The sequence below is a fragment of the Phoenix dactylifera genome, chromosome 9 (assembly GCF_051530095.1).
Source record: "Phoenix dactylifera cultivar Ajwa chromosome 9, Ajwa_hap1_PhDact_Kaust_v1.1, whole genome shotgun sequence".
NCBI lineage: Eukaryota > Viridiplantae > Streptophyta > Magnoliopsida > Arecales > Arecaceae > Phoenix > Phoenix dactylifera.
Genome location: NC_143198.1, coordinates 14,522,932 through 14,539,376, shown reverse-complemented (window position 1 = coordinate 14,539,376; position 16,445 = coordinate 14,522,932).

The window sequence follows — 16,445 nt, the reverse complement described above, 5'->3', positions numbered from 1 at the left end:
GGGTTGTCATTTTGATCTTTTAACTCTTGAGTGGAAGACTTTTTGGCTCTGATACCACTTGTTGCCCAGATAGACAACCCAAGAGGGGGGGTGAATTGGGTTTTAAATTAATTTGGATAATGGATGATTAATTAAAAACTATTGCAAGTTATTTAATTAATGCTAAGTGCTGTGAGTGATGTGAGAGGAAGAAGAGAAGAGACAATCCAATGCAAACACAGAGTTTTATAGTGGTTCGGAGCTACCCCTTGCTCCTACGTCCACTCCCCAAGTCTCTCTTGGGAATTCACTATAACCCCCTTGGATTACAGCCGGTTGTTTTGCAAGCTCACAACCAAACTTGTTGTTTTACGAGCTCACAACGAACTCGATCGGTTTTCCCAGGCTCACCGACTAGAACCAACCCCGATTGTTTTTCCGGGCTCACAATCAAACCCTTACACACGTTGGTTTTTAACTTGGCTCACCAACAAACCTTAAACCCCTTGATTCAATCCCCCGATTGAATCAAGTAAATACAAGAGATAGAAGAAAATAGAAAATAGCTTCTCAAAAAGCAGATTTAAAACAATATAATCGTAAAGGAGTTAGAAGCCCTCAAACGCTTTTAAGCTGGTGAAGAGGTATGGCTTCTGGAACTCCGGTCTCCTCTTGAAAGAGTGGTCGACTTGAATGCAGGAGGAGGAAGCTTTGATTGTTGGGAAGAAGTTGTTGGAGCAGTAAATGCAGATCTTCCCTTTTTCGTTTAAGAGCACTTGGAGAGCTTGAAAACTTGAATGCTTGGAGTGGAATATCTGTTCTCTACCTTGCTACAGTCCTCTGTGGCTATTTAAGCCAACTCCCACGGAAACTAGCCGTTACTCTGCTTTTTCTGGCCGTTCTGCACACTCTGCGCAGCCTGACAATATGACCGTTGGTGGGCTGGAGTCGACTCGCGCGATCAGGAGTCGACTCGGCTGTAGCAGGAGTCGACTCACGCTTTTCCGGAGTCGACTCGGCAACTGTTCCAAATTTGAATTAAAGTTGCAGTCTTGACTGGGAGTCGACTCGTCTTGACCTGGAGTCGACTCGCCAACTTCTGGAGCTGACGTGGCAATTTTGGAGTCGGCTCATCCACTGAAGTCCGTGGATCCAAATTTGAATTTTGTCCACTCGACTCGACTCGACTGTCCTGGGAGTCGACTCGAATCTCAGAGCCCGAACTCCCGATTCTCTGTCTTTTGGCTCATCCAGTCTTGGAGTCGACTCGAACTTCCTTGGAGTCGACTCGGCTCTCAGTTTCCGAAAGTTGGTCTTCTGCCTTTTGACGTGAAGCTTGTCTCGGAGTCGACTCGAGCTGTCTGTGAGTCGACTCGAATCTCAGAGGCAGTAACATGGTCTTCTGTCTATTGATGGTCGCTCAGTCTCGGAGTCGACTCGCGTACTGCGGGAGTCGACTCGAATCTCAGAGTCCGAAGATCGTTCTCTGACTTTTTCTTTGTGTTTCTCTTGGAGTCGACTCTTACTACCCTGGAGTCGACTCGTTGAACATTGGAGTCGACTCGCGCACTTCGGGAGTCGACTCGTTGACAGTTTCTGAGTTGAAGCTTTCTGTCCTTCTGTCTGTTCTCAGTCGGAGTCGACTCGTACTGATCTGGAGTCGACTCGAGCTCGTGCCAGTGAACTTGATACGCTTGGAGTCGACTCGTGATACTCGGGAGTCGACTCGAGTCTCAGACATTGGTTCATGCAGACTTCTTAACTTATCCAAAATACTATGAACCAAGTCTAGAAACACTTGGACAGGATTTTCACTGAAACACTCAATTGAATTCATTAGTAATCACAAGATATACTCAAATGCTTTGAGCTCATCAAAATCAAATGGGGTTTTAATCAATCACTCCACAGGGATGATTCATGACCCCAAGCCTGATTATGTTGGAGCATAATTGAACCTAGTCAAAGCACATTTGCACCCGAGCAGCACATGTCTGCACGTCACAATCTAGAGTGCATTAGAATTCAAAATAAAGGAAGATAATGTGTGGCTAGGGAAGTATTCTGAGTATTAGCTACATACTTCATCTTCAACCGTTCAAGCTCCCAGATCAACGACCAGGCATCCCGTGCTCGCAGAATTTTTCCAACCTTAGCATCAGCCGTCAATAATGTTTGCATGCGGATTAGCACTCAAACATCTCATCTCGCGTCCCCCTCCTCCGGATTCAGCGCATCCCGGCTTCTTCCGCCCACGTCCCAGACTTTCCGTGAACATAGATCGCGTCCGTGAATGGCGTCTTCCCAGCAATCTCTCAGCGGCCAATCCGATGGGACCAAATCTCATCAATTTATTTCAACACTGGATCATAATACAGATATTTATTCAGTGTAATATGGTACGATATGTGACTCTTTTCTATAATCTATAATTAGAATTCTTTTCATTACCCTTCGGAAAAAGTGATCCTCGTCCCACACCCGCCCCGTCGATCCCGCGGCAGCCTCCAAATGATCCCGGCTTCCTTCCCGAATCATCGTCCACGGATCACGCCATCATCGCCTCCTCACAGCATCCCGAAATCCCAGCCTCCAACGCCCGCGTCCCCAACGTGCCAGGTTGTCCATCTTCCACGGATCATCCCGTGCCCGTTCGCTTCATCCACATCAAAGCAAGCTCCACCCTCTTCCGGATTCCCAACCAAGAGCCTATCTTCCCTCTTCCTCCTCCGCGATTCCTCCCATGATTCAGTCCGTGATCCCAGCTCTCTGCATCTCATCCCAAATGCCCGCGATGGCATGCCACCGAATTAGCGTCCGCATCACATGCATCCGCCTCCTCCGCAATCTGCCTAGCAATCCCATGATCTCCTTCCACTGCAGCCTCCGCGTCCGTTCCGAGTCAGCTCCCAGCATCCGTTTCTTCTCCCAGCTTCTTCCTCCCGTCGATCACGCTCCCGGCTCCTCCAGTGATCCCGCGGCCAGCCCCTCCTCCCAGCTCCATTCCGTGATCCCGCACACGACCGCAGACCGCGCCTTCCTCCTCTCCTGGGATCCATCGCTGGCTTCAAGCGATCTATAAGAGGAGGACGAGAGGAGAAGAGAGGGCGCTCGGTGTGGGGGGGCCAAGAAGGAGGGTGGAGTGCTCGGTGGAGACCAAGAAACGGGGAGGAGGGAGCTCGGTTGGGCCAAGAATAGGGGATGCTCTGTTCTTGGAAAGAAGAAAGAAAAAAAATATTATTTTATGTTGTTGTTCCATCGTGGGAGAGAAAGGGAGAAGTTTTCTTTTTGATTTTTGTTATTTCTTTTCTTTATTTTATTTGCAGAAGAAAGGCAGCATCAAGCTACCAATCTTCATTTCTACTTTTGTAATCAATTTATTTTTATCAAATCTATCATTTCTTTTTCATGCAATCCTTGTTCTGGGTTCAAGTTAATTTCTTTTTTTTTTCAATCTTTTAATTCTTCTTTGATGCAATACATTAAATTTTCTTTTATGCAATTTATGTTCTAGCACTGTTTTTCATCCATTTTAATTTATACCAAAGCTTTTCTTTTCCATTAAATATATAAATACTTTTTCGAATTTAAGTAACTGTCTTTCCGTTAATTTCAAGTAGAAAATATTCTCTAATAGACTAGAGAATCATTCCACATCCCCAACGTAATGTTTTTCTTTTATCATTCAAAAATCGATTTCAAATCCGAGTGAACGTTTTAATTTTTATGCAACTCCAATCGCCTCCCTGTGGATCGACCTCTTACAACCGCTATTCTTCGAGTAGGAAAGATAAGAGTAAAATTAAATTAAACTTTGTTTGTTGGTTCTAACAACGATCTATTTAGCATATTTTTAGATAAATAGGAATCGGACAACAGTATTCAATTCTCAAATAATAGTCTTAAGTGACCGTCACTCTTGTCTTTTTTTTATTGAATGTAATTTCTGTAGGCCTTTTAGCCATTAACGGTTATGAGATTTCAATAAAAAAAATTACTATGATATCGTTATGAATGGTGTTACTGTAATGCATGGATAATTGAGTAATGGAATTTACATATTATCACAGCCTGTTAATGTAATGTACAAGTCAAGCAAGCATCCTAGAATAGATAATGTCACGGATGTCTACCTTTGGCATCATAGGCTAGGTCATATTAACAAGAACAGAATGAACAGGTTAAGTAAAGAGAAAATTCTCAATGTTAATTATTATGAATCATTGACAACTTGTGAGCCATGTCTTCTTGGTTAGATGACCAAATCATCTTTTACCGAAAAAGGTGAACGAGCCAGTGACTTATTGACCCTTGTACATTTTGATGTATGTGGGCCAATGAGTACAGATGCTAGAGGTGGGTATTCAATTTCATTACGTTTACAGACGACCTTTCTAGATATGGTTATGTCTATTTAATGAGACATAAATCTAAATCATTTGAAATGTTCAAATTATATCGTAATGAAGTAGAAAAACAAACTAAAAAGAGTATTAAAACTCTTCGATCAGATTGAGGGGGTGAATACCTTTCCAATGAGTTTTTGATATATCTGGAAGAGAATAGGATTCTTTCTCAATGGACTCCTCTTGGTACACCGCAGTATACGACATGTCAGAAAGAAAAAATCGAACCCTATTAGACATGGTTCGATCCATGATGGGGTTTGCTGATCTGCCCATATCCTTTTGGAGATATGCACTTGAGTCAGCCTGCTACATTCTAAATAAGGTTCCAAGTAAGTCTGTAAATAAAACACCACATGAGATGGACTGGACGTAAGCCGATGCTCTCTCACCTTAGGGTTTGGGGGTGTTCGGCGTACGTCAAGCATTTGAAAGCAAACAAACTTGAAGCCAAGTCTGACAGATGTTTCTTTGTCGATTATCCTAAAGAAACTAAAAGATATTATTTCTTCCTTGCTGAAGAACAAAAGTTGTTCGTAAGCAATAGAGCTGTATTCTTAGAGAAAGAATTTCTTGGAGAAGGAAGTAGAAGCTCTAATGTTGAACTTAGGAAAGTTCAACATGTAGAAGACCTGACACCATCCACTGAACCAGTTGAGTCTGAATTGATTAGATCAAATCCAGAACCTATTTCAGATGCACCATTAAGGCGATCAGGTAGAGTACCACGTCAGCCGGACAGATACTACGGTTTCTTAGTCCGAAATGGGAATTCTATCGAACTTGATGAAAATGATGAGGATCCGATCACCTATATGGATGCAATGCAGAGGTATGACTCTGATAAATGGCTTGGAGCCATGCAATCCGAAATGGAATCCATGAAGGTTAATGATGTATGGACATTAGTTGACCCACCTGAAGGGATTAAACCCATAGGGTGTAAGTGGATTTTCAAAAAAAATGGAGAGCAGACGGTCAGGTTGAGACTTATAAAGTCCGTCTGGTTGCCAAGAGATATCGTCAACGTTATGGTATTGACTATGACGAGACGTTTTCTCCCATGGCAATGCTCAAGTTCATTTGGATTGTGCTTGCGATAGCAGCACATTTAGATTATGAAATCTGGCAAATGGATATAAAGACTACTTTTCTAAATGGAGATTTAGAAGAGGTGTATATGATGCAACCTGAAGGTTTTATATCTGCAGATGAGTCTAAGGTGTGCAAGCTTCAAAAATCCATGTATGGATTAAAGTAAGCTTCACGGAGTTGGAACATACGATTTGATAAGGTGATCAAATTGTATGGCTTCATTAAGAATGAAGAGGAACCTTGCATTTATAAATGGGCAAATGGTTCAGTTATTATATTTCTTATTTTGTATGTGGATGACATTCTTCTAATCGAGAATAATATTCTTGCATTACAAGAAATAAAGATTTGGCTATCATCTCAATTTGCCATGAAGGATTTGGGAGAAGCATCTTACATTCTAGGGATGAAGATTTATAGAGATAGATCTAAAAGATTGCTTGGATTATCCCAATCCACATACATTGATACTATACTGAAGAGGTTCAGTATGATTAATTCCAAGAAAGGCTATCTTCCGATGGGCCATGGAATTAACCTCTCTAAGAGGGATTGTCCGACAACCCCTCAAGAAAGAGAGAGTATGGATAGAATTTCATATGCTTCGGCAATGGGATCTATAATGTATGCCATGACATGTACTAGACCAGACGTGGCATACTCACTAGGAGTACTGAGCAGATACCAATTTGATCTAGGTAGCAACCACTGGAAGGTTGTAAAAACCATCCTTAATTATTTGAGAAATACTAAAGACAAGTGGCTTGTCTACGGTGATTCTGATTTAAAATTTGAGGGATATACCAACTCAAGTTTTCAGTCAGATCAAGATGATAGCAAGAGCGTGTCGGGATATATCTTTACTCTTAAGGATGGGGCCATCTGCTGGAAGAGTTCCAAGCAGCATACAGTAGCAGATTCTACATGTGAAGCAGAATACATCACAACATCTGATACCGCCAAGGAAGCTGTATAGTTGCGGAAGTTCATCACCGAGCTTGGAGTGACACCCTCTATTGATGGTCCAGTACCTGTATTTTGTGACAATACTGGAGCCATAGCTCAAGCAAGAGAACCCAAAGCACATCAGCGGACCAAGCATATTCTACGTCGCTACCACCTAGTTCGAGAGATCGTCGAACGAGGTGATATTGATCTTCAGAAGATTGACACAAAAGAAAATATGGCTGACCCATTTACCAAAGTCCTCGGCATCAAAGAATTCAACAAACACAAGTCGAAGATGGGTATTAGATCTGTGGCGATTGGCTTTAGGCTAAGTGGGAGTTGTTGGGTATTGTATCCTAAATGTCAACGTCAGCATGTTGATGATTGAATTTTGTAAATGAATTGACACATTAATAAAGTGTTATTTGGCATTATTCATTATTTTATCTTCAAATGGACTCTTATATGAGGATGATAGTGTTATTTTGATGATTAACACAACCATTGAGGACATATCTAATTAAATACTACAAGTTAATATGATACATCATTACTGAGTTCGACACTCTCGATACATTAGAAGAACGAGATCAAAATATCTTTCAATGATTAACAATGAGATAAAATTTGCGATAGAAAAGGGATAGTGAATTCTAAATTCTAATTCAGCAAAGTTTCAAGTGAAACGTACTCTTAAGGGCACAATAGTAATTTTTATTGTTAAAAGTATGAAGCACTACCATGGCATACATTCAAAATTGCTTGAAGTATATTTTATTGGTTGTATGGATGAATCTAACCTTAAGATGCAGCAAAGTGTGGAATGAGTCGACCCCAAGAAAGGTGGAGTCGACCCCGGTACATCATGGAACCATCAGGCACACCTCTGCGAAAATGGCACGGATGAACAGTAGTGAAGTCGACCCCGAGCATGCTTGAGTCAACCCCATATTCAAGCCTCAAGAAAACAAGTATCTGAAATTTACTAAGAGGGCCGACCCCAACCTTCCTTGAGCCGACCCCAGATGGAGCCGACCCCAGGAATGCTTGAGTCGACCCCAATGGAGTCGACCCCAACTGAACATGAGTCGACCCCAAGGCTGTGTCGTTCAAAACTGTGTCTCTGGAATCCCTGAGAGGGTCGACCCCAATGAAACTTGAGTCGACCCCACTGTACCTTGAGTCGACTCTAAAAAGTGTTGAGTCGACCCTAGTGAAAAACAGCTGAAATATAAGGTTCTGTGTTTCCTGAGAGGGCCGACCCCAATGCAGCAGGAGTCGACCCCAGTGAAAGTTGGGTCGACCCCAGTGAAAATTGAGTCGACCCCAAGTATGATGAACAATGGTTTGAGTCGACCCCAGAAAAGTTTGGGTCAACCCCAGCACGGGCAGAAGCATAACGGCTAGTTCTGCAGAAGTACTTTTTGGCCCCCCAACAGCAAGTAACGGCTAGTTTTTGAAATCTAACGAATGGGAGGTGTCCAATGGATGAGGAAAACTATTTAAATTGATACTATTCATCAGAGAAGCGATTCTTTTGAAAAATATCAAAGCTTACACAAGAAAGACAAGAGCCCTAATCTTCTTCATCCAAGTACTTCATTCAAAGAGCCAAAAGGAAGTGATTGAGCAAATTTCAAGAAACATTAAGAGCTCCATCAACCCTTGAAGAGTGAAGCAATCTTGACAAAGAAGAGAGAAGTCTCATCAAAGCGATAACTATATTCTAAACTCTTCTTTGTAGCTCATAGTTGTTATATTTGCTCATCTAGGAGTTCAACTTTCTTCTTATTCTTAATCACCTTGTAAAGATTTGTTGATGAGCCCGTAAAACCAACGGTGTAGGTTTGTTGGTGAACCCATAAAACCAACTGTGAAGGTTTGTTGGTAAGCCCGTAAAACCAACATAGGTTTTTGGTGATCCCGGAAAACCAAAGTGTAAAGGTTTTTGGATTGTGAGCCCGGAAAACAATCCAACTGTAATCCGCGGAATTATAGTGAATGCCCAAGGGGTCGCTTGGGGAGGGGACGTAGGTGCTTAGGAGAGCACCGAACCACTATACTTCTTGTGTGTTTGCATTGTATATTGTTTTAACTTCACTCACTCATCAATTAACTCAATTAAGGAAGTAAAAATTTAGAGAAACCAATTCAACCCCCTCCTCTTGGCTTGTCACCTTGGGCAACAAGTGGTATCAGAGCAAGGTGCTCTCATAGTATTTGTTGATCTTACGATCAAGAGTCAAAGATCATGACAACCTAAGTAGGATGTTCTATTAGCGAGGGACAATCTACAAACCGACCATCCTTGTTTAATGGCACTAATTATACTTATTGGAAAGCTAGGATGAGGATATTCATTCAAGCACTAGACTATGACATGTGGAACATTGTAACTAGGGGGCCACACACACCCACAGTTAGTATAGAAGGCACAATCATTCCTAAGCCTGAAATGGATTGGAATGAGAGTGATAAAAGACTTGCGCAATTAAATGCTAAAGCAATTAATGTACTTTACTGCTCACTATATATAAGTGAATTTAATAGAATATCCACATGCATCTCCGCTAAAGAAATTTGGTATAGATTAGAGGTCACACATGAAGAAACTAATCAAGTCAAAGAATCTAAAATAAATATATTAGTACATAAGTATGAATTATTTAAAATGGAATCCACTGAATCCATAACTGAAATGTTCACTCGATTCACTGAAATCATAAATGGACTAAAGAGTTTGGAAAAGTCTTATGCTAACTCTGAACTAGTGCGGAAAATTCTCAGGTCTCTACCAAGAGTTTGGGAGGCCAAAGTAACTGCAATTCAAGAAGCAAAGGATCTCAGTACACTGCAATTAGAAGAACTTCTTGGATCACTCATGACCTATGAGCTGACAATGAAACAAAACTCAGAAGAGGAGATTAAGAAAAGGAAGACCATTGCCTTGAAATCCACAGCTCCAAAGCAGGAAACTGCATCAGAGGAGTCCGATGATGAGGAGGAATATGATGAAGAAGGAATGGCAATGCTTGCACGAAAATTTAGAAAATTCATGAAAGGTAAAAAGAAATTCCATAAAAGAAAACCTTTCATAAGAGGTAGTTCAAGCCGGAAAAAGGGAAAAGAAAAGAAAAAGAAAAAAGAAGTGCCAATATGCTATGAGTGTAACAAGCCCGGGCACTTCAAGATAGATTGCCCAGAATTGAAATGGATGGCAAGAAAACTTAAAAAGAGAAACCTCATGGCTGAATGGAGTGAAAGCGAGGAGTCAAGTTCGGAAGAGGAAGATCAACAAGAGACGGCCCAAATCTGCTACATGGCCAATGACGATGAGGTAGATTCTGAACTTGAATGTGATTTTTTGGTAGAAGAGTTACATGATGCATTTTTAGAACTGATGGAAGAACACAAGAAGCTAATTCATAAAAATAAAATTCTAAAAGATGAAAATCAATCTCTTATCAAGGATAAGCTGAAACTATCTAATGATTCTGAAACATTAAGTAGGAGGTTCACAAATGAAACTAAGAATCTAATTGCTGAAAATATCAAGCTAAAAGAAGATGCAGAAAAATACAAATTCTTAGTGGACAAGTTCACACTTAGTTCAACTAAATTAAATATGATTCTTGATAGTCAAAAAGTTGTATATGATAAGGCTGGTTTGGGATATAAAACAAATAGGAAGCAAAAATACTTAAAGAACATATTTGTGAAAGCCAAAACTGAAAATATAACTTGTCATTGCTGCAATAAAGTAGGACACAAAGCATATGAATGTAATCTTAGAAAGTCAAGCTATAACAAATTGAGCGATATAAGTAAGCTAAAGTCTAAGAAAATCTGGGTTCCAAAAGGAACATCAAGTACTAACCTTAAAGGACCCAACATGGTATGGATACCTAAAGCACATTCTTGACTTTGATTGCAAGAGTGTCTTACAGCTAATAAAAGGGATAAACGATGGTATCTAGATTGCGGCTGTTCAAGACACATGACAGGTGACTTAGAACAATTTGTCATCTTGAAATCTAAGGAGGGTGGAGTAGTAACCTATGGAGACAATAAAAAAGGACTTATCATTGAAAAGGGTAAAATCTATATTACTCCACCCACATTTATAGAAAATATCTTATTAGTTGATGGTCTGAAACATAACTTGCTTAGCATAGTCAATTTTGTGATAAAGGTCTTAAAGTCACATTTGAAGCTTCAGTATGCATAATTATAAATCCAAAAGATAATAGCATTGTACTTATGGGACATAGGCATGGAAATATTTATATGGTAGATCTTCATGATTTAGGCAAGAAAAATGGATTATGCTTAATTACTAATGAAGAAAGAAAAAGTGAAACAAGTTGGCTTTGGCACCGTAGACTAGGACTTGCTAGTATGGACTTAATATCAAAACTAGTCAAGAAGGATCTGATAAAAGATGTGCCTAAATTAATTTTTGAAAAAGACAAAATCTGTGGACCATGCTCATTGGGAAAACAAACAAAAACATCTTTCAAATCAAAGAATATAGTATCAACCACTAGGCCCTTTGAACTCATACACATGGATCTATTTGGGCCTACTAGAACTGCAAGTCTAGGAGGAAAAAAGTATGGACTAGTCATAGTAGATGATTTCTCAAGATATACATGGGTTTCATTTCTTACATATAAGAGTGAAGCATTTTCAGCATTCTTGAAATATTATAAAAATATCATAACTGAAAAGAAGCTCACCTTAATTGCAATTCGAAGTGATCATGGAACTGAATTTGAAAATCAACACTTTGAAGAATTTTGTAATGAAAATAGTATCTCCCATCAATTTTCAGCACCTAAAACGCCTCAACAAAATGAGGTTGTTGAAAGAAAAAATAGGACCTTGGCAGAAATGGCACACACGATGTTGTGTAAGTCAAATCTTCCAAAGTACTTTTGGGCTGAAGCTGTAAATATTGCTTGCCATATTTTAAATCGTATTTTAATAAGACCTATAACCAAAAAAACTCCTTATGAACTTTGGAAGAATAAGAAGCCAACTGCTAAATATCTTAGAGTATTTGGATGTAGATGTTTCATTTTAAACAATGGCAAGGAGGATCTAAGTAAATTTGATGCCAAGTCAGATGAAGGTATCTTTTTAAGATACTCTACATCTAGCAGGACATACAGAGTATTCAACAAAAGAACACTTGTAGTTGAAGATTCAATTCATATCATTTTTGATGAGTCTGATAGCGAGTCTCCTAGGAGAGAAAATACTTCTGATGATGATGCAGAAATTCTTGAGTTGGAAAAATTGAATCTTAATGACGTACCAAATCAAGATAAAGAGGACGATCATGTACCACCACAATCTCAAGACTTGCAAAAGGGATGGAGGTACGCGTATGGGCATCCTAAAGACTTAATTATTGGTGATCCATCTCAAGGGGTAAGAACTCGATCCTCTCTTAGAAATATAAATGACTATCTTGCTTTTGTTTCACAAATAGAACCTAAGAATTATGAAGAAGCTGAAAAAGATGTAAATTGGATAAATACAATGCAAGAAGAATTAAATCAATTCAAAAGAAGCAATGTATGGACATTAACTAAGAGACCAAAGCATAATTCTGTAACTGGAACAAAATGGGTCTTTAGAAATAAATTAGATGAAAATGAGGTAGTTATAAGAAATAAAGCTAGACTTGTAGCTAAGGGATACAATCGAGAAGAATGGATAGATTTTGAGGAAACATTTGCTCCCGTAGCCAAATTAGAAGCTATTAGATTACTTCTAGCTTTTGCATGCTTCATGAATTTCAAATTGTATCAAATGGATGTAAAAAGTGCCTTCTTAAATGGTTATATAGAGGAAGAAGTATATGTAGAACAACCTCCTACTTTTGAGAATCATGAATTACCAAATCATGTGTATAGATTACATAAGGCATTATTTGGATTGAAACAAGCACCTAGGGCTTGGTATGATCGATTAAGCAAATTTCTGCTAAATAATAATTTCAGTAGAGAAAATGTAGATAAAATACTTTTCTTCAAAAGAAAAGACAAAAATTTGCTAGTAGTACAAATATATGTAGATGACATAATCTTTGGTGCCACTAATGATAATCTTTGCAAAGAGTTTGCTAAATTAATGCAAGAAGAATTCGAGATGAGTATGATAGAAGAACTAAATTTCTTTCTTGGATTACAAATCAAGCAAACTAAGGAAGGCATCTTTATTCATCAAACTAAGTATATAAAGAAAATACTAAAGAAGTTTGGAAATGAAAATCACAAGGGGATAGGCACTCCTATGAACCCCACTAGTAAACTAGACAAAGATGAACAAGAAAAAAGTATAGATATGAAATAGTTGCAACATCATCTCAATATGGCGTTGCGTGGTATCCATCTTCTCCATCAATTGTTGTTGGCTCTGTTGCATAGTTGTTTGATTCCCACGCAAGAACTCCAAGAAACGGTCGGTGGAATCAAGATCGGGTCTCAGGTCCGCCGGGGCCGCAGGTGATCGCGAGCCTTCTTGATGTGGGTCGACGCCCCTTGAAGATGCCGCTTCTTGCTGCTTCGAGGTTGTAGAGCGGGTGTTCACCATCTTCCAAGGCCAAGGATTGAACTGCTCTGATACCAAATTGATGCAATCCGATAGAATTTGATCTGTATCCCAAGATTCTTGACTCTTCTTGATTTCTGGAAGGGTAGTTCCGACTTGATTGCAGACATGATTTCTAAGGATCCGTCCGTCAGATTGATCTCAATTTTGGATATGTTGTAGATCTCCGCGTTAGCTTTCCAGCGGTAGGTCGTGGGTCTAGAGATGATGTCGGGATCTTAAGATATCAGCCTCTGACTGATGACTGCACAGGGAAGGACGGGCTGAAAATCCAACGGGAAGGAGTTGTTTGTAGAAGGTGGAAGGGATCAAGGAGGGGAGGAAGAAGAGGGAGGAGGTGGCTGGCCTCTCGGGACAGAGGTGGTGCAGCCGGATGAAGGAGGGGGCGGCGGACTAGGGAGAGGAGGAAGGCGTCGCAAGAAGAGAAGAGAGAAGGGAAGAGAGTTAGGGCAAAAGCCTTTCAATCAATTTTTGCATGCTGAAATAGGTGCTCACCACATCTATTTATAGGTGGCTACCTGACCCCTTAACTTGACTTGATCTAATTAAATTCAAGAAACAACTAAACCCAAAGCGACTCTAATAAAGGCCAAGTCGGCTAGCCCGAGCAAGGCTATGCTGAAATAAAATTAATATCAAGGACTCAAAAGCAAAAATAACCAAATGAGTCAGTCCGAGGCGGTCTAGTGGATCCAACCGCATCATGCACCTATTTGATGATAACAAAAAGAGGGAGAAGTAAGGAAGAAAGAAGTTGTAATAAGTTGACAAACAAATTTGAAAATTATAATGGGAGATAATATACACTTAAGGGGGAGCGATATGTAACAATGAAAATGTTAAAGTCTAAACTTTTAATCAAAATTCAGAATTTGGCACATACCTCTCATACCTCGACACATAACCTGAAACTCTTGTTTTATCTCAAATTTTTGAAGTTTCATCTTTAACCAAATATAAAAGAAAGGGGGAGAAAATCAAAAGTTTAAATGGGCAATATTTGGATGAAAAAGGGGGAGACTTCATTCTCAAATTTGAAAAGCTGAAATTTAGCAACTTGAGCTCTTCTAAAACAAATTTTCTAATTTTAAGATATGTATCAATTTGCTCATACTTAATATTTTATAATCATCAAAAAGGGAGAGATTGAGCATGATAGTATTATTTTGATGATTAACACAACCATTGAGGACATATCTAATTAAATACTACAAGTTAACATAATACATCATTAGTGAGTTCGACACTCTCGATACATTAGAAGAATGAGATCAAAATATCTTTTAATGATTAATAATGAGATAAAATTTACGATAGAAAAGGAATAGTGAATTCTAAATTCTAATTCAGCAAAGTTTCAAGTGAAACGTACTCTTAAGGGCACAATAGTAATTTTTATTGTTAAAAGTATGAAGCACTACCATGGCATACATTCAAAATTGCTTGAAGTATATTTCATTGATTGTATGGATGAATCTAACCTTAAGATGTAGCAAAGTATGAAATAAGTCGACCCCAAGAAAGGTGGAGTCGACCCCGGCACATCATGGAACCATCAGACACACCTCTGCGAAAATGGCACGGATGAACAGTAGTGGAGTCGACCCCAAGCATGCTTAAGTCGACCCCATATTCAAGCCTCAAGAAAACAAGTCCCTGAAATTTACTGAGAGGGCTGACCCCAATCTTCCTTGAGCCGACCCCAGATGGAGCCGACCCCAGGAATGCTTGAGTCGACCCCAATGGAGTCGACCCCAACTGAACATGAGTCGACCCCAAGGCTGTGTCGTTCAAAACTGTGTCTCTGAAATTCCTGAGAGGGTCGACTCCAATGGAACTTGAGTCGACCGCACTGTACCTTGAGTCGACCCTAAAAAGTGTTGAGTCGACCCCAGTGAAAAACAGCTGAAATATAAGGTTCTGTGTTTCCTGAGAGGGCCGACCCCAATGCAGCAGGAGTGGACCCCAATGAAAAACAGCTGAAATATAAGATTCTGTATTTCCTGAGAGGGCCGACCCCAATGCAGCAGGAGTCGACCCCAGTAAAAGTTGGGTCGACCCTAGTGAAAGTTGAGTCGATCCCAAGTATGATGAACAGTGGTTTGAGTCGACCCTAGAAAAGTTTGGGTCGACCCCAGCACGGGCAGAAGCATAACGGCTAGTTCTGCATAAGTACTTTTTGGCCTCCCAACAGCAAGTAACGGCTAGTTTTTAAAATCTAACGAATGGGAGGTGTCCAATGAATGAGGAAAACTATTTAAAATGATACTATTCATCAGAGAAGCGATTCTTTTGAAAAATATCAAAGTTTACACGAGAAAGACAAGAGCCCTAATCTTCTTCATCCAAGTGCTTCATTCAAAGAGCCAAAAGAAAGTGATTGAGCAAATTCCAAGAAACATTAAGAGCTCCATCAACCCTTGAAGTGTGAAGCAATCTTGACAAAAAAGAGAGAAGTCTCATCAAAGAGATAACTATATTCTAAACTCTTCTTTGTAGCTCATAGTTGTTATATTTGCTCATCTAGGAGTTTCAACTTTCTTCTTGTTCTTAATCACCTTGTAAAGGTTTGTTGGTGAGCCCGTAAAACCAACGGTGTAGGTTTATTGGTGAACCCGTAAAACCAACTGTGAAGGTTTGTTGGTAAGCCCGTAAAACCAACATAGGTTTTTAATGATCCCGGAAAACCAAAGTGTAAAGATTTTTGGATTGTGAGGCCGGAAAACAATCCAACTGTAATCCGCGGGATTATAGTGAATTTCCAAGGGGTCGCTTGGGAAGTGGACGTAGGTGCTTAGGAGAGCACCGAACCACTATACTTCTTGTGTGTTTGCATTGTGTATTGTTTTAACTTCACTCACTCATCAATTAACTCAATTAAGGAAGTAAAAATTTAGAGAAACCAATTTACCCCCCCCCCCCTCTTGGCTTGTCATCTTGGGCAACATTATATGATGAAGTCCTTAGGAATTATATTATGATAAAGAAGGATTTATCTTTGAGTCCTTAAACTTGTTCTCGACCAAATGATATGTTGTTACTAGGACAACAGCATTATCGAGATTAGGTCGTTGTGTGACACATACGTTGGTTGTCCTCTTAACAAGGAGTGTGGAGCCACTGGTATACCACACAGGTGAAGTGTAAGAGTACATTTCACTGAACGTGGCCAATTCTGGAACGCTCTACTATCAAAAGATGTTCCGAGTGGATATGGGTATTAGTTTAGCCCTCTGATCTGAGACCGCAACCTGTGACTAGCAAGCAACTCACTGTACTTTGGTACCCGACTATCTGAATTTCTAATTCAGTGACGGAAGGTCACTGGGTGCAGTCAAGTATTTGCGTAGTCAGTTGTGAGTCGAGATGGAATTGACCCCTTCTGAAAACATGAGA